Source organism: Perissodus microlepis, chromosome 15 (genome assembly GCF_051167445.1).
Source record: "Perissodus microlepis isolate ML-2025 ecotype Zambia chromosome 15, ASM5116744v1, whole genome shotgun sequence".
NCBI classification, from domain to species: Eukaryota; Metazoa; Chordata; class Actinopteri; order Cichliformes; family Cichlidae; genus Perissodus; species Perissodus microlepis.
The window spans coordinates 22443752-22461594 of NC_140475.1; the positions used below are offsets into that span (position 1 = coordinate 22443752).

Below are 17843 nucleotides of genomic sequence, written 5' to 3' on the forward strand. Positions count from 1 at the left end.
AGGTGTGCAATACTCAGAGACATGGCCAAGGTAAGAAAGGCTGAAAGACGACCACCACTGAACAAGACACACAAGCTGAAACGTCAAGACTGGGCCAAGAAATATCTCAAGACTGGTTTTTCTAAGGTTTTATGGACTGATGAAATGAGAGTGAGTCTTGATGGGCCAGATGGATGGGCCCGTGGCTGGATTGGTAAAGGGCAGAGAGCTCCAGTCCGACTCAGACGCCAGCAAGGTGGAGGTGGAGTACTGGTTTGGGCTGGTATCATCAAAGATGAGCTTGTGGGGCCTTTTCGGGTTGAGGATGGAGTCAAGCTCAACTCCCAGTCCTACTGCCAGTTTCTGGAAGACACCTTCTTCAAGCAGTGGTACAGGAAGAAGTCTGCATCCTTCAAGAAAAACATGATTTTCATGCAGGACAATGCTCCATCACACGCGTCCAAATACTCCACAGCGTGGCTGGCAAGAAAGGGTATAAAAGAAGAAAAACTAATGACATGGCCTCCTTGTTCACCTGATCTGAACCCCATTGAGAACCTGTGGTCCATCATCAAATGTGAGATTTACAAGGAGGGAAAACAGTACACCTCTCTGAACAGTGTCTGGGAGGCTGTGGTTGCTGCTGCACGCAATGTTGATGGTGAACAGATCAAAACACTGACAGAATCCATGGATGGCAGGCTTTTGAGTGTCCTTGCAAAGAAAGGTGGCTATATTGGTCGCTGATTTGTTTTTGTTTTGTTTTTGAATGTCAGAAATGTATATTTGTGAATGTGGAGATGTTATATTGGTTTCACTGGTAAAAATAAATAATTGAAATGGGTATATATTTGTTTTTTGTTAAGTTGCCTAATAATTATGCACAGTAATAGTCACCTGCACACACAGATATCCCCCTAAAATAGCTAAAACTAAAAACTACTTCCAAAAACATTCAGCTTTGATATTAATGAGTTTTTTGGGTTCATTGAGAACATGGTTGTTGTTCAATAATAAAATTATTCCTCAAAAATACAACTTGCCTAATAATTCTGCACTCCCTGTACTCTTGGTTCTGGGTCCAGCCAAGTGTCAAGTCAGGTGAGACATTTGGGCCACATCTTGTCCATGCTAATCCCATACCTGCCCTTTAATGCGTCAAAAACAGCCCATGGTAGGCCCATATGTGTCTGCTACCAGCGATAATTCTCAATTAATCCGTTTAATCAAATCAATACACTGCACATGCGGGAGCCTAAATATTCCAGCAGTGACTGCATGCACACACTGTATTAGAGAAAGAGGGAAATGAGGTGAACGGGTTAATTTTCTGCCATGGGGAATTAAGACATGTTCCCTGCATCCAGCTGTGTAGTAAACCCATAAGAAAAGGTAAGAAAATGAAATAAAACAAACACATATATAATATTAATAATATCTGTGGACATCTATAATTCAATAAGGTCGTGTCATCTGTAAACAATGGAAATATTTGATTTTTTAATACGACGACATGTGCTAGATTTTGAAGTACAATTTGCAAATAATGCTTTTGAATGTGTTCCGTTTTACTATTTATCTATGGATGTGCAAGCAAAAAGAAGGCACGGAGACAGGCAGGCAGTCAGACAGACAGGTCGCTCCAGAGGTGACCGGGGAATCCTGCTCTCTCTCTGCCGGCAGACAGAGCCTCCTCCTCGGCCACTGATCCTCCTCCCCTCCCCTCCCTCTGCCCTGGTTGCGCGTTGGGGGATCCGACGACGTCACAGCGGCACACACATTTGCACGGACGCGCGCCTGCAAGCGGACACACACACACACACACACGCCCTCTCTCCTCGCTCTCTGCCGCTCCGTCTCTCTCACTCTCACTCTCCTCTATGCTGCTATTCTGGGAAGTGGCGCTTGGAATAACCCCCGTGTGCGTATGAGTGTGTGTGTGCGTGTGTATGTGTCTCCTGATTTCACCCTGACACACGCACACATACACACTCACAACACAGTCAGACGCACACATTTACTGTCTGTCTGACTGCAGGAGTGGAGCTCTGGCAGCAGAAATCCGCTCGCAGAGGATTCCTTCCAATTTTACGCGCAACTTTTCCTCGTCGGCTTCTTCTCTGCGACGTTTCCAGCGCTCCCCCCTCGATTGTTGTGGATTTCTAACAACCACCCCCTGGCTGTTTGTAGCGGAGCGACGAGCGAAGCTCGCCCGGAATCGGATCTGCTGTCACCGGGCTGCTTGTTGTCATTTTCGCACGGAGACGCGCAGCCGGAGCGCAGACAGAAGGTAAGAGCGGAGAGGGGAAAACGAAAGCTTACGGATCATATTCTCACACACATCACACTGACAGTGGGATTTTATGCGCCATGGTGGACATTTATGGCATCTTTTCAAGGCACTTGAGCTTTTGCTTAGCTTATAAAGGCAAGGCTATGCTGGGGGAATACCCCGGGCACGCATTGCATTGCATGCAGATTACCCAGGTTGCGTAATATCCTGAGGAATTTGCAGTAGCCTGCCCGGCCAGGCTGGTTGCAAGGCCGGGGAAGAGATAGACAGTGAGGAAGAGAGGGAGGGTACGTGTTGGTGGATAGGAAGCGATGAAAGTGGAAGCTCGGATGGTGTGTGATTGGTGTGATTTTTGCGTCCGAAGGTTGATTTGTTTTTAGCACAAACCCACGGCAGGTTGGTTTGATTAATAGACCTTCACCTGCAGTTCTCTCTGACGTTCGTGTGGGACTTCTTTAATCACTCTATAGCGCGCGTGGAATGTTCAAAAGTGAGTTGAAGCTGTGACCTCCGCGCACTCTTTGGTATTTCCTTGTTGCTGCTACAGTATGATCAGTGTGACACTCCTCAGAGTCACAAACGACTCTTGTTGCTACAGTACCTAAGCGTTGGTTTACACTGTGCTTGCCGAAAACGAACAGGGGAACACTGGCCATTTCTTTTTCGGATAGGGGTGACTTTATCTCATATGCTCATCGTTTGTTTCCTCTGTGTATGTGTCTGTGTATGAGAGGGAGAGAGAGATGGTGGGTGGTGCGCTGGCTGGTTCCGGGAATGTTCCATGACGTGTTGCCGTATAGAGAGGGGCCCCAGCCGGGGAGACTGCGACTAACGGCTCGGCCCTGCCGCTCTTCCTGCTCTCACTCACTCCCTCTCCCTCTGTACTCTCCTGGAAAATATGTCAGCCTGTCTTCATTTCCAAAGAAGATTTACATTATCATCTCGTAGTGGTCATCTCTGCAGGCTGGGTTCCATTAGGTCAGAGGTCAAAGATCAGGGTCAAACGCAACTGCATGCAACAGGTGGTAAGATCCTGCTCAAGGACACTCACAGCAGTGCACATGATTGGCAGGGTGAGGTCTGAAGTGCAGGTTTGAAACAGCTGAAGGGCAGCATGCAGCCAAGCTGCAGCCAACATGACTTTCTGGATCTCAGAGCATTTGTTTGATGTTTAATGTGTGACAGAAAGTTCAAACAAAGAGCTTCTCTACAAAAGCATGCAGTTATCAAATAAGTAACATTATATGATAAATTGAAAGAAAGTATAAAACAAAAGTGAAAGAAATTATAGATTCATAATTAATGAAAAGTAAAAGTAAAATTGCAAAAGTGGAATCAATAACAATTTTATATAAATAATGCATTTGTGTGTTTTTATTATCTTTTTGTTCAGGGATGGTGGCTAATTTTAGACTACAATGGACACCATGCGCATGCTATTTATAGAAACAGTAAAAAGCTTTGGAGACTGTGAAATAATGAGAAATATGGCAAGAATAACTGCAGATGAATGCCTCTTTTCCGTCAGTCAAAGCTGCAGAAGGAAAAAGCAGCCACAGAAATGAGTCCTGAATGTGCTCATGGTGTTGGTGGCATTTGTAGCCTGCAGCTGAAGAGATGATTACAGTATGTATTCTGCTGTCAGGGAACATGCTGCTGACTCTGTGCGTGCACGTGTCAGTGATGGATGGATGTTTGAGAGCGTGCACGGGGGAAGGCCGACCTACGTACCATCTGTCCTACTGCCACCTCAGATGGCCATCGCGGTGTAGCTACTGCGTAGGAGCAAGCATCCAGGCACGCACACACACAAGTGCACTGTTACCAGGGAGGACAGGCGTATGGAGAACATGCATGAGGTGTGAGAAGATTTTCAGCACTAAACATTCAATTAATTTATTACTTAGGCCTTGTGGGAACTCTTATGTCTTCCCAACATACAGCAAGCTACCCTTGTACAAGCAGCACGCAGCGGAGTTGAAAAGGTTCATAAAGTGCTAAGAGTCCTTGGCTTAATGTCTTGGAGATTTTTTTTGACATATATCATGCTTGTGCCAGGGCTGGCACAGTTTCAGGAGCATTTTAATTTAGAAGTTGCTGTGTTAGCATTTGGGACACACCATTCTTAAGCCTATGGGTAGCCCGGTGGCTTGGCCGTAACAGCGGTGTTAGCTCAAGGGCAGCTGCCTGCATGAATCAGTATGCCAGATTTAAGCAGCAGCTGTCTGGAAAGTCATTTATGTCGGTGAAGCAGTGTGATCTTATATAACAACAAGCTACATATGTAACAACCTACAATAACAGCGGGTAGCACAGTCACCTCACTCAAAGAAAGTTGCTAGTTCGAACCCCATCTGGGGTCTTCGGAGTGTTATTCTCCCTGTGGCTGCATGGGCTCCCTCTGGGTACTCTGGTTCCTTCCTGAAGAGATGTACATTATGCTATAGTCACCCTAGGGCAACCAGTGGTTGGTGACACTAACAAAAATTATGGCAACTGTGTGCAATGAACTTGTAATCTCATTGCCTTTGAAACGGTTGCTCTGAAGAACGGGACTGGGTATATGACCACTTGTAGTCAGTTGCCTTCTTCAACGCAATTTTAATGTGTTAACATGGAAATAAGACAGAGTTCATCTGCTATCAGTTTGCAATTGACTGGGGTCAAGTTGTCAATTACATGCAGTCTGGTTGTGTTGATACAGCAATTCACTGTTGGTGTTGACATACACAGAAATACACATTGAACAGAAATTGATGATAACTACTTCCAGGACCTCAAAGATTAGAAAATGAAACTATGAAATTCCTCCATAAATCCCAAAATAGAGTCCTGGAATTCCAACCCAAGAGTTTAAAAAAATCATTTAGCTTCAATAAAGTTTTTAAATAACAGTTTTTGAAGTTATCTGTGCAATATGTGTTCGTTGCCTTTAAGTTAAATGGTTTGTGTTTGTGATTCTAAATAGACTACTTTTCTTTATTTGTCGATTCATTTATTTTTATTTTATTTTAATGTTTATTGACTCTTTGCTAAGATGTTTCCTGTGGAAGCAGTTAAGTCCACAGCAAATTTCCCAAAAGAGATTATAAAATATATCATATCATAAATAGTGATACAAATGCTGCAGAATGGTGGTGACAACCAGCTGCCTAAGAGTGATCACAGTCTGTCTGAATCAGACCGCGAACGTTTGGCGACAAGTTGTTTTCCACCAGGCGACCTGCGCGATTGCCGTCAGATTGAAAGTTGCCTCCCAACTTGAGTTTGAGGTTGTTGCTTGTTCAACTTCAGGTCGACCAGTTTGTCATGATTGTGAGCGATTCACAATCAGTCACCAAAAACGAAAAAATTCAGTGCAACTTTCTTTAGTTGTAACAAGGTTGTTACAACTGACCTGGATGTTGGTCAAAGATGATGATGAATAAGATCAAGTGCTTTAAGTGTGTAGAATAAAGTGCTGTATGAATGTACGGCTAAAAATGTAATTGTTTAAAGTGCTTTGAGTGGTCAGTAAGACTAGAAAAGCACTGTATAAATTCAAGGAGATTAAAATTACGTCTGGCGATGTACTGTTCTGACCTTCTCAGGCCTGATACTGATATTGAGTCTTCTTTGTCTCTAACTTCAAGAAAAAGGGACGGAAATATATATTTTTCTTGTTTAACATAAAGTTTGACTAAAACAGAGAAAGAATTGTAACGAAGAAATCAATACATTTATTAATGAAATAACACGTAACAGAAACAAGATAAGAAAACTTAAACTGTATAATGTATTTATTCTTCACTCCTTTAATTTTAGCAGACAAGTGAAAGTAAAGTGAAGATAACAGTAGTGTTAGTGCCGTCAAATGTTCCCACCAAGTAATGAAAGAGAGAGGAAAGGTTGCAGACAGCGCCGTGGATACCATTCTTCAGTTTTTGCCAACTCACTTGTTGCTTGTTTGATGTTAAATCACAATTAAGTCACAAACTAGCAAAAAGACACAAATGGAACTTGTTGCTGTGTGACTGGGAAGTGCCTCTAAACTGCTGACCCTTTGTTGTTAGAATCAGCACAGGACTACTATCAAAGATGCCGTTTCTCACGTGCACACAGCAGGAAGTAGTCCACTTCAGACACTCTTTCACTACAGCAGTGGGGTGCCTGGTTAGAAGGTCCGGGAGGTTGGACAAATGACACGCGCTCACTGTGAATTCTCTGGAGATTTACCCATGCCATCCTCACACGCTGACAATCAGCCATCGTGCACGCTTGACACTTTCACTGGATAATGAACAGAAGAGTTCAGAGCTGTGAAAGCAGCTTGGAGTAGAGCTGCACTGAACGGGCTCAACCGCTCGGCTGTTGTCACCAGTGCCTGATGTGGGAATTTGAGTCAGACTCAGTGAAGCAGTTGATTGTGCTACTTTTCGTCATGCTGTGGTTCCTGGATGACTGGTGTTCTGTGAGGTGTTGTGGGATTTTGTGAAATCCATACATTATTGTTGAAGTATAACTGCGAAAAACATTATGAATGACTTGCGAATTTACTGTGTCTCTCCTTTGTTTTAACTCATTTCCCCTAAAAAGCCTCTGTCACAGAAAAAACCCAGGCTGCTTGTGCAGTTTCCAGGTGATGGCATGGCTCATCAGAGGCCTTTGCAAACACGGTAAACAGCTTGTTTCTTTTGTGGGGCAAATTACAACTAACCACAAGTGTGACCCACCAACAAGTGTGACCCACCACCTAAAGGAGAAATTACCTATAGACAGTATTGCAAAAGCTATTGTGGAGGCTCTTAAATGATAACATATGGCATGTAGCTCAAAAGGCACTTGTGAAACTAAACATCCCTTCAACTGCTTCAAAAGAGCACTGGATATGAACCAGAAGAACAATGTGTGGAAGTGTCTGATAAGAAGATATAGGTCCAGATTCCACTGAAGGGCTGTCAAAAGTGGCTGCGAATGACAATACAATCAAAGAAGACCAGATCAGATGAGCTAGGGGCTACTTTATTATTCACATAGGCTTTTCTCTTGTTGTGCCTGGAGAACAAAAAGTCTGAAAACCAAATGTTTAGCAGACAGAAGTCACAGTCCTCTGAAAAACCTCCACACCTCAAAAAGTTGGGCTTATACTGAGTTTAAAAATACAGCGTTTAGACTGTTAATCTTACACAACAGCTTCTTTACAGCTTTAAATTTAAATAGTGGGAGAATTTTGCCAAATATTTTTGCCAAAAATTGAAAAACTCAATGTCCAGTTTTCTTCAAGGCTTTCAAACATGTCTCCTTGTTGGATTTGCCATAGATGTAATAAATATTTCTTATCTGTCATGTGGCCACACATATATTCATGCTGTGACCAGAATCCGCATCTGATTACATTACATTTATCTGCAAGATGCCACTGTCCAGAAAGTCTTATGCATGCAGCAGGAACTTTGGACTCACGGTGTCCGGTTTGGCTCAAAAAACAATAGCAAGGCTTAAATTACTTTGAATAGTTGGAATTCAACACAAGAATTCAGAGAATTCAATTCCAAATGTCTGTTTGACAACCTCCATTTTTCTTTTCACATACTTCTTATTGCAGCGCTCTGCCTCTCCTCCTGTCTCTTTGTCTGTCTCACCACTGACTGTGCTGCAGCCGGTTCGCTGCAGACGTGTTAGGTTAGCATTTGCTGTCAATTATCACAGTGCACACATCATAGCTGGAGAATTTGAAATGACTGCAGATGTATGGCATGGTGTGAAGACATAACCCTTCACACATACAGATGCACACAGCTTTCATTGTAGCGCGGTCTCACTGGTGTGCAGGGTGTTCATTTGGAACTGATTCGCTGGTAAAAGCATGCACGTGCACATGAACCTATAGACCCTAATATAAAGAGTAAATATTGTATTTTTGACTGATAAACAGTTTGAAAAGTTGAAAGAGAACCAAATAGGGTTACATCTAGTAGTTCGTTCTCATATTTCATATTTTACTGCCAAAAAATACATTCCACATGTCATAGTTCAGTGAAAAAATAGCCGCTGATATTCAGATTATATCATTTAACCTTGCTGGATTTCACTCCATGAGAAAAGATTTGACAATAGGAACTTTGTTCCACTCTGTATATTGTTGTCCTTTGCCTCACTCACTCTGTTGTTGTACCACCATTGTATGAGACACCTCAGAGTGGATTATTACCAACAAAGAAGTGCACAATCTGCTTTGCAACATAATGCACCCACAGCACGCTAACACTGCGCTCAGCGAACGGCACACTGAACTCATATAAAGTTTATCTCATTGCATTGTGCTGCTTTTGAATGCAATTGCACAATTTTTCCCTGTGTGTGTGTGAGTATGTGCGATCACCTGAGAGCTGTAAAGGAACCTGAGAGCGCTCTGGTGACCGAGGTCCTGACAGCGACGGGTGAATTATTAAGACACATCCACACATATGCACACACAAAGCCTAATGAGGTGGTTGACTGGGTGTACCAGATAAATTGTTCCACAGTGGTTTAGTTTCATACCGTTATACACGTGGAGGAGTGGAGGACTGGAGGAGGTGAAGAAAGAAGGGAAAAAGGAGAACAGTGTGTAAGCATGTCATGTGCTGGGACATTAGTTGTCCCTCAGCCAATCAGCGATGAACTCTTTATTGTCCATTGGTCCATGTCAGCCAGTTATATTGCAGGTTTTTAAACAAAAAAGGCAGAGGGAGGGGAAAAGAGGCTGATATTGAAATCTAATCTCTTTTTACGCAAAGTCAGGCGCTGAACATGCTGTGGGCTGTGCGTGTTTTTGTGTGTGTGTTTGCGGCTTTTCAAATGGACATAGCGAAGCTACAGAAATAAATGGAGAGAAGGAGAAAGAGAGACCTTTACTCAAACTGGCCTACTTTCTCAGCAGCTTGTAATTAGTTTCACTTCATGCATTTATGCATCAGACAGTGGAGCTAAATCAGTGTTTTGTAATCAGGAAATCCCAGATGACACCACCGTCATCCTGTTCTCCTTTACTGTACTCTACACTGCCAATTTGACAACTTAAACTATAGTTGAATAATTTTGAATATCATTGTAAAAGCTGCCGTTTTCTGTCATGACACTGTATGCTATAAGGGCCTGAAATCAAATACAACACCTTCTCTGCCAACATGTCTTCTATAACTGTACACTGGATGCCTTTGGACTTGTGATCAGACAGAATTTGATCACCTTACATTTATATGCAGTTTTACTGGCATATTTTCTCAGTTTTTGGAGACATTTGGAAAGATTTAGAGGTGATCTATATGCTGCTCTTTCTTCTTATTCTTGGACTGTTTATACCGAGTCTTGCTGCAGCCCTTTACTTCATCCCAACCAGTTTCAGCTCCTTTCTGAGGCCATCTCCCTTTTCAATGTACTTAGGCATGTAGACATGGTCCAGACAACCTGCAAGCTGAAGTTCAATCTAAGCATCAGAATAAGGAAGAAAGGTGATTTAAGTGACTTTTTGTTGCTATCAAACTGCAGATTTACAGGGATTTGCCCACACAACTATCTCCAGTGAACATCAGTCGTAAATGCCTCGTAGGTGTCAGAGGTCAGACAAGAAGGCCACAATAACCATTTGTTATAACCAAGAGCATCTCTGAATGCATTACAAATTGAAGCTTGAAGTAGTGTAGATGGGCTACAGCAGCAGAAGACCACACTGTCTGCCACTCTTGTTAGCTAAGAACAGGAAATTGAGGTTACAGTTCACACCAGCTCACCAAAAAAGGGAAAAGAGGGGGCAAGAGGGGTGTGTAATCCAGTACTAGCAACGTGTACCTAATAAAGTGGTCAGTGAACAGTAAATAGTAAATACAAGTCTTTCATATCATGAGTGTAGTAGGAATTATTTCTTACTTCACAGGTAAGATGACACAGTCAAACTCCTGCTTTCATTAACACCCAGACGCTCGCTTGTATTGATTTTTCTTTTAATCTTAGATGTCTAAGTATGATAATATGATTTAAAATGATTAAAAATCTGTGAACTCAAACACCAACATAAATCCCTTTTTGATGTTAGTCACTCAGAATTTACTGCCGCTATTTTGTGCCGACGCTCTGCAGTCATACCGGGAGTATTTAAATATCTGCACCCACAGAAACGAAACCCGAACCAGAATACGTTGCAATGAGTGTTTGCACAATTAAAAACTTCTCACTTTCTCTCACTGGGAAACTCTCACTTTCATACTTCACTGATGAGTCCAAGTGTAGGTAAAACCCTGCTGAACCCTGGCATTTTCTCTGGGGGGTGTCCAGAGGCATTTTGGGAAATGTTGTCAATCCAAGTGACGAAGGTTGGACAGATTTAGGGTAAGCAGATAAACTTTAAATGGTCAATTATGATGAAAATGATTAAAAAATGATTAATCGACTGAGAAAAACATTGCAAACTGATTATGTGTAATCCATATTTAGGGTTTTCCCCCCTTAAAGCTCATTACAAAAGATCTACCACAAATGTCTGGGTTTTTTAAAATCATAATAATTGAACTATGCATTGATATTTACTTTTACAGCTTAATCTAACCTGTGTTTTTCTTTAAAAGTTAATGCAAATCTGTAAGAACAAACTTCGTTAAATACTCTAGCTGGTATCGGTGTGCCGTTCCCAGGCTTTGTTTGCCCAGTCTGATATTATCACAATGAAAACACAGAGACAGCTGCTACTGTAGGTTTAGGGTGAGGTATTTGCATATCCATACAAAAGATAAAAACACTTCAGAAAATATCTGGGGATGAAAAAAAAATCCAATCTCAGCAGGTGAGACTAAACAGAAACCCCAGTGGGCTTAAAAAATAAAACAATGGAAAAACATCACATCCAAAGAAAAAAGTGACAAAAGAAAAGCGAAAATCAAGATGACAAACAGATGACATGAGTGATCTGAAGCTCTAAGACAGGATGTCGTGTGTTTTTATTTGCTTATTGCTGGATTCATTGTGGGGTTTGATATGGCAGTGTCAAATGTTCCCAATCCTCTAAGATGGCAGCAGAGACTTCAGCTACTGAAGATGTGTTTTTAGGAATTTATGATTACAAACCACAGGATCAGCATGTCACCTCTGCTGTTCTGAAGATATTACAGAAGCATTGCTGCTGTGTGTTTTTAGCTGACACCCATTTCAATTCTATGCTGATATTCGTGCGCCGAGAGTGTCTTATAACTTTCTCACCTTTAAAAACGACTGAAAATGTGAGACGTCCTCAAACCTGAACAGTGTGTTGTGTCAATTGTCAGTAACTGCTGAAATAACACAAATGCACTTTTGTTTCCCACGCACTCACTGGGCAGGCTTGCCAATTATGGTAAACGACACCTTAGTATATTTAATGACTTGTTTCTCATTTTTATTAATTTATTAGTGCGCAGACCCTTTGCTCTCTTGGCTCAGTGATATTAAGAAATATAGGACAGAAACCTCCTTAGAACTAGGAAAAAAATCAGTCGTTGCTGATTCCCTTGAATCTTTGGATTGCATATGGATCACAAGGCAGTTGCACAGGGTGCCTTGTGTAACTCAGATGGACTGCAGTCAGTCTTGTGGGCAAGAGTTTTTGAAAATAACTGCTGTCTAGTTTCTAAATGCAGAAGAACTGTTAACACGCTGGAGTCAGACTGAGTCAGTCTGTGCCGATGAGTCTGGTCTGTGATGTCTCTCTTTGGAATTGGAGACTTGACTCAGTTGGTTGCCAACTAGTTATATTTTGGTTATGATCCTATACCAAAGCAAGGCTGCCAAGTGTTTTGAGGGTGAGACGCCCAGAAAGTAATAATTCCCTGCAACACTGAACTTTCATCAAGGAGAGTGGGGCTTGTGTTTCATGTGGGGCCACTGTTTCTGAAGATTAATTGTCCTTCTAGATGGCTGAGAAATTTCTGTTTGGAGTTTGCATGTGCCTGCCTGGGTTTCCTCTGGGTGCTCCAGTTTCCTGTTACAGTCCAAAGACATGCTTGTTAGGTTAACTGGTGTTTCTAAATTGGCGGTAAGTGTGGTGTTAGTCTCCTGGGATAAACTTATCTCCACCTCAGTCGGGGATTTAATCTGGTTCAGTACAACGCTGCTGCCGGATGAAAGACCTGGTTGACAACACGCATTCCAGTTCATCCCAAATGTGTTTTATGGCCTTGATGTCAGCCAAGTGTTTTCACACCAAACTTGAAAACCATTTCCTCTTGAACCTGGCTTCATGTCTGGAGCCATTGTAATGCTGAAACAGGAAAGGGCCTTCCCCAAACTGTTGCCACAAAGTTAATCCATCTAAACTAAAAATCTTATTTGCTGTAGGGAAATAATTTTCATTGGATGTTTGTGAGGCGACCAACTGAAGGTTACCAAGTACTCTTCAGCAATACTCCAATTAAAACAGCAATTTATCATTTTTACACATCAGTTTAAAAGGCATGAAATAGACTCAGTGTAACTGCTTTAATTGGTGAGCTGTAGATTAGTGAGCTGTAAGGGAAATATTATTATTTCTACTCTTTTTTCTCACCACTTGGCAGTCATCTTTGAAAAAACCCCAGGGCAGTTTTTTGTGGACCAAGAAGCCGTTCGGAAAGGAAAAGTTGCATATATAAAATTGCCAAATCTAATGAAAAAAAGAGAGAGTAATATTGCTTTAACTGCTCAAACGCAGATGACCGGCCTTTTAGGACAAGTGTGATACAAATGCCGTTTTTAGTATTTCTTAGGCCCCCCCATAGATTTAGATTATTTTTGATTATATATAATTTTTATAACATTTCTGGTTTTGCTGGGTGTAGCCTAATCGACAAAGATGAACAAAAATATTGATTGTCATGTCTAACTCTCTGCCAAAAAGGAAATTTGCATGCTTTTTGAAGATGCTCCTGTTTTGAACTACAGGACAAGCAGCACTAAACCAAAACTATGCCAATACTGCGGGTGACATCTTGGTGATAATGTGGCTTTGGGCAGTGGGTGGGTTAAACATCCCCCAGCCATGTTCATATCGTCGGTCCAGTGGGGGGCTTTTTTCACAACCGTACTGCGATACAGACTGCATGGGCATTTGGCAATATGTCAGAAATCAGCATGACTCCAGTGCAGGAGGCAGCCATTTGTATGCATGTAGCACACAGAGTGTGTTTAAAACTGGCAGTTTTGCATAAGAGTGCCATCATGCTCTAATTCTGTCATCTGTCTTTCTCCTCTAGGGGCAATTTGTGGACTTGATAAACTGGACCAGAAGGCAAACGGTTGCACCAGGTAGGATCCACAAACCTAATAACCACTGTGTACTTGTATGTCGCGACTATCCGGTCGTTAAGTCTGACGTCACTAGCCGTGTCTGGGCCTAAACTCCGCTGCAGGTGCATATATCAAACGATCACTATGGCATTACTGAGAGTTGAAAAACTGTCTAAAGTCTTTCATCTTTAATAAAATGATCAGTGTTCTGCTCTACCAGGTGTAACAATTGAGTTTAACATCCAGGCATCCATGAAAACAGAATTTGTGACATTTAACAGAGTTAGAAGTTAGCAGGAAGTTAGCTCGCTAGCTTCTATCTAAATCAGCGGTCCCCAACCCCCAGGCCTCGGACCGGTACCGGTCCGTGAGTTGTTTGGTACCCGGCCGCGAGAGTTGAGGCTCAGGTGTGAAATGTATGGTTTTCAGGGTTTTTATCGGTTTTCAGCGTTATTTTGTTATCGTTTTTATCATTTACTTTGTTTTCCTTGGTCTTTTCACGTGTGTTATGAATAAATGTTCTTTTTTTCGGTACCGGTACTAGTTTTATTTTGTTGTATTTATCCGCGACACCTTAAAGGCCGGTCCATGAAAATATTGTCGGGCATAAACCGGTCCGTGGCGCAAAAAAGGTTGGGGACCGCTGATCTAAATACAATATAGCATGTCCTGACTGCGGGGTTTTGGAAACAAATTAAAACGTACAGCTCTGTTATCACTTCCAACATAAATGAAGACAGAAAACTAAACAGCAGTGACGTTTGTAGGGTTACTGGAGTTTGGCTAGCTGGTATATAATGATGTGCTACGTGACTGCTAGCGACACAGCTATGTGAGCATAATATAAACAAGCTAACTTTTTTCCACTCGATAAAAGTTAACGTGAGTGTTCTCGGTGGTCAGGAACAAATGTAATCGCATGGCAGGATGCTGTAAAAGGACCAAACTTCAGCCAGGAGAACAACTGAGATATTCCATCCACAATACAAGGTTAGTCATTCATATACAGCTGCATGGGCTGGGCTGTAGTTACATTCTAAGGTTTTAAAAACTGAGCTTAAATAAATGATTAGCGGTAATAAAAGCCGAGGGAGGTCAACAGTGATCACTGACTGTTTTAGGAGCTTTTTGAGATTAAATAGAAGAAAATACAAAACATTAAACATGTTAACAACACAAAAGCCATATTAAACACAGACTACTTTAGGCCCGGAAGTAGGATTCGTCACGTCATCACTTAACGACCGGATAGTGTAAAATAATATATGACATCCAGTCATTGTGCACAAAATAGAGTAATTTATGAGCTAGTTTAGGTAAAACATTTCGGGAGCAATGAATAGAGGTCAAATTTGACAAGTCAGTGATTATCTATGAAGATATTTAAAACTCAGTAATATAAATACATTTATAGCTCAGGTGACATTTTGCCCTTTAAGCCAGCTTCTAGTGACTGGTTGCCTATCGCAATATCAAAAGTAGTAGCAGTCACCACAACATGCTTTATATTCTACGGTAAGAACCCTATAATAATACAGAGAAAACCCAACAATTACACAACCTCCTATGAGCAAAGACTTGGCAACAGCGGAAAGGAAAAACTCCCCAATAAGAAGATAGTCCGAGATGTCCATATAAGGACATCCTCTCTTTGACATTAAATCACTCAGTATAAAAGGAGCATTTCGACCAGTCTGAAGCCAAAACTTCTGCCACATGGATTATTTGAACTTACACTGACCTCATTATTTGAAACTTTGGCCATGTTTAATATGAGCATCCACAACTTTAACAGACTCTATATGGCAGATAATAAGGGAAAGTACAGTAGGTCACTTTAATTAAAAAAAAAAGTCAAGAAAACTGTTTAAAAATGCAGTTTGTGTAGAAAAAATGTTGAAAATAGTTGAAAATATTTCAACTATCTGTGCAAGAGTAGAGTTTTCATTTAAGAAGTCGTGCTTCTCTGCAATAATAACCGTCTTTTAAAATGGCTGATTCTTCTGTGATGAGCGAGACAGGGAGGCTCATAAAGAAAAAACAGACGGTAAGACAAGGAGCCATTTGAGCTGTTTTCATTTAACCAGAATTACTCTCAACTGTTTCCTCCCGGCTGGTTGCCGGGGAAACTGGCCAGCTTCGTTATTGGAGGTGCGACCTCAGCTGGGAGTGCAAATGATAGAGCTCACTTTAACGTTCCCGCTGCCTGCAATCACATTTCTGTGACTCTCTTTCATTAACATGCTTTGTACTGTTTGGTAAATGATCTAATTTTCCTCCTCGCACGCACAATAATCAGGTCGAGCTTTTGTTTGCCACGACCAAAGTTTTGCGAGCTGATTATGGAGCGTAAAGGCAGAAGCAGACACTGTGTTAGGATCCAAATCCAACGGAAATCCAACGGAAATGTATACTCTGCTTTCACAATGATGGCCAATCTGCCTGAAAAATGAAATAAAATAAAATTTGGGGTAATAAAAGCAAACATGGCTGGCAGCAGGGGTTTGTATCATAGCAAGAAGTGCAGAATTGCCAGACATCATATGCATGTCACTGATTCTCAGATTTTGTCATCTCAAACTGGAATTACTGCCCTGAGGTTTTATACCTTTACCAAACAAGTCAAGTTACAGCTTATCTTCATGTCTCTGTTTGAGCCTCTGAGTTCATGATGACATCACCTCATCGCATTTTACTGGAACTGTCATTAACAGACATCAACTGACAGAAGGTGTGGCTTTTTCTGTTGATATACAAAAAAAAAAGCAAAAAAACTAATGAGGCTTATGTGAAAAAAAAACAAAAAAAAAACTTGCATCATATATATATATATATATATGTATGTATATATATATATATATATATATATGTGTGTGTGTGTGTGTGTGTGTGTGTGTGTGTGTGTGTGTGTACCAGAAAATTGTTCATGCCAGTTGTTGAGGACAAATATACTTTTTCTAAGACTAAACACAAGAAAATAACGTATGTCTTTTGCATGGCTTCTTATACAGTTTAATACCGTAACGTTTTGCAAGGATCTTGAGAATTAATTGTTGTACAGAATTAAACAAATTATTACTACTCAATAAATATAATCACAAATTTTGAATGCAAGAAAAAAAACTTTGGCATTAATTTTATCCTTCTTGTTTAATTTTGAAGCCAAACAATTCTCAATATTACACAATTTTTCAATAGTTTTCAGCTGACAGTAATTATCACTTTAAGTCTCCTAAATTCAAAGTAAAGAAAAAAAATAAGTCAGCACACGTGATGTTAAGATAATAATAATAACAATAGCAGTCTTGCCCACTCAGCAACCATCCTGGAAACGAGTTAAAGGCCCAGCTAGATTAAGAGCGCAGTCGTTAAATTTTCAGGTGTTATCGACGTGGTCAATGTTTCTGGTTCATCCCACCAATGTGCTGAATAGATGGTGTTGTGAACACCAAATAAGAGGAAAATGAGGTGCTCTATAAGTTTACTATGATAACGAGTAATTATGCTCCCCTGGCAATATATTTTCTGAAGCAGCTAAAGCAGATGACTGGCTGTTTAGGTGAAGCAGTGGGACAACAACCGTCATGCTAATGTCTCCGGTAATTCAGTGTTATTGGAAACTGTCAGATCGTTCGTTCACGTTACTCATTTCTTTTCAATTGGGGATAATTTATCCAAAATTCAGGAGCAAGATCTCGTAAACCCCTCTTCCAGTTTTATGTCTATAAATGCCTTCCTGCTCCGTGTGCCTGTTTATTGTCGTCATTGGTACCACAGGGATCTGCCTGGCTTGGGAAGCACCACTGATCCTCTGCGACGCCTTCCCCAAACCTCAGCGTAAGGCTTTAACTGAGGCCTAAAATCCATCTACCATTCCCTATCAGTAAGCGTTGTATAACCCGTTTGAGGTTGTGGTCCTTGCCAATGATCTTTTATTTTATCAGGAAGTCAAACCAGAACATGCTAACAAAAGAGATTCTTAATCTGTCTTGTAAGACGCTGACGTAGGAAGCATAAACTTAGCATGTTGGCGTTTTTTAAAGAAGGGAAAGTACAAGTACTACACATAACTTCCCAATGCTGAACATGACGCATTAGTTTTCTGCTAGTTGATGCCACGATCACAAAGAAACACGATGCTGAGTTTTTAAAAATCTTAAAGCGAGTGCGTAATCTTATGATTTTCTCTTAATCAAATAGAAATCTTGACATAATTTTTTATGTGATATTCTTGGCTTACCCTCTAAAAAAAACATCCTCCACGGCCTCATATAGTGCAAGAAACTAGAAAAACACAGATGAACAATGTATTCATTCCCTC

At 41.1% G+C, this 17843-nt stretch overlaps 1 protein-coding gene across 2 annotated transcripts in view; it reads left to right on the forward strand.

Annotated features, from left to right (window-relative positions):
* Positions 1-1804: 1804 nt before the first annotated feature.
* Positions 1805-17843, forward strand: part of hivep2a (HIVEP zinc finger 2a) — a 124967-nt gene continuing 108928 nt past the window's right edge. For both annotated transcript variants that reach the window (XM_084952884.1, XM_084952886.1), the window contains exons 1-2: positions 1805-2269; positions 13489-13540. The gene's annotated coding sequence lies outside the window, so the exon portion shown is untranslated. The remainder of the gene's footprint in view (positions 2270-13488; positions 13541-17843) is intronic.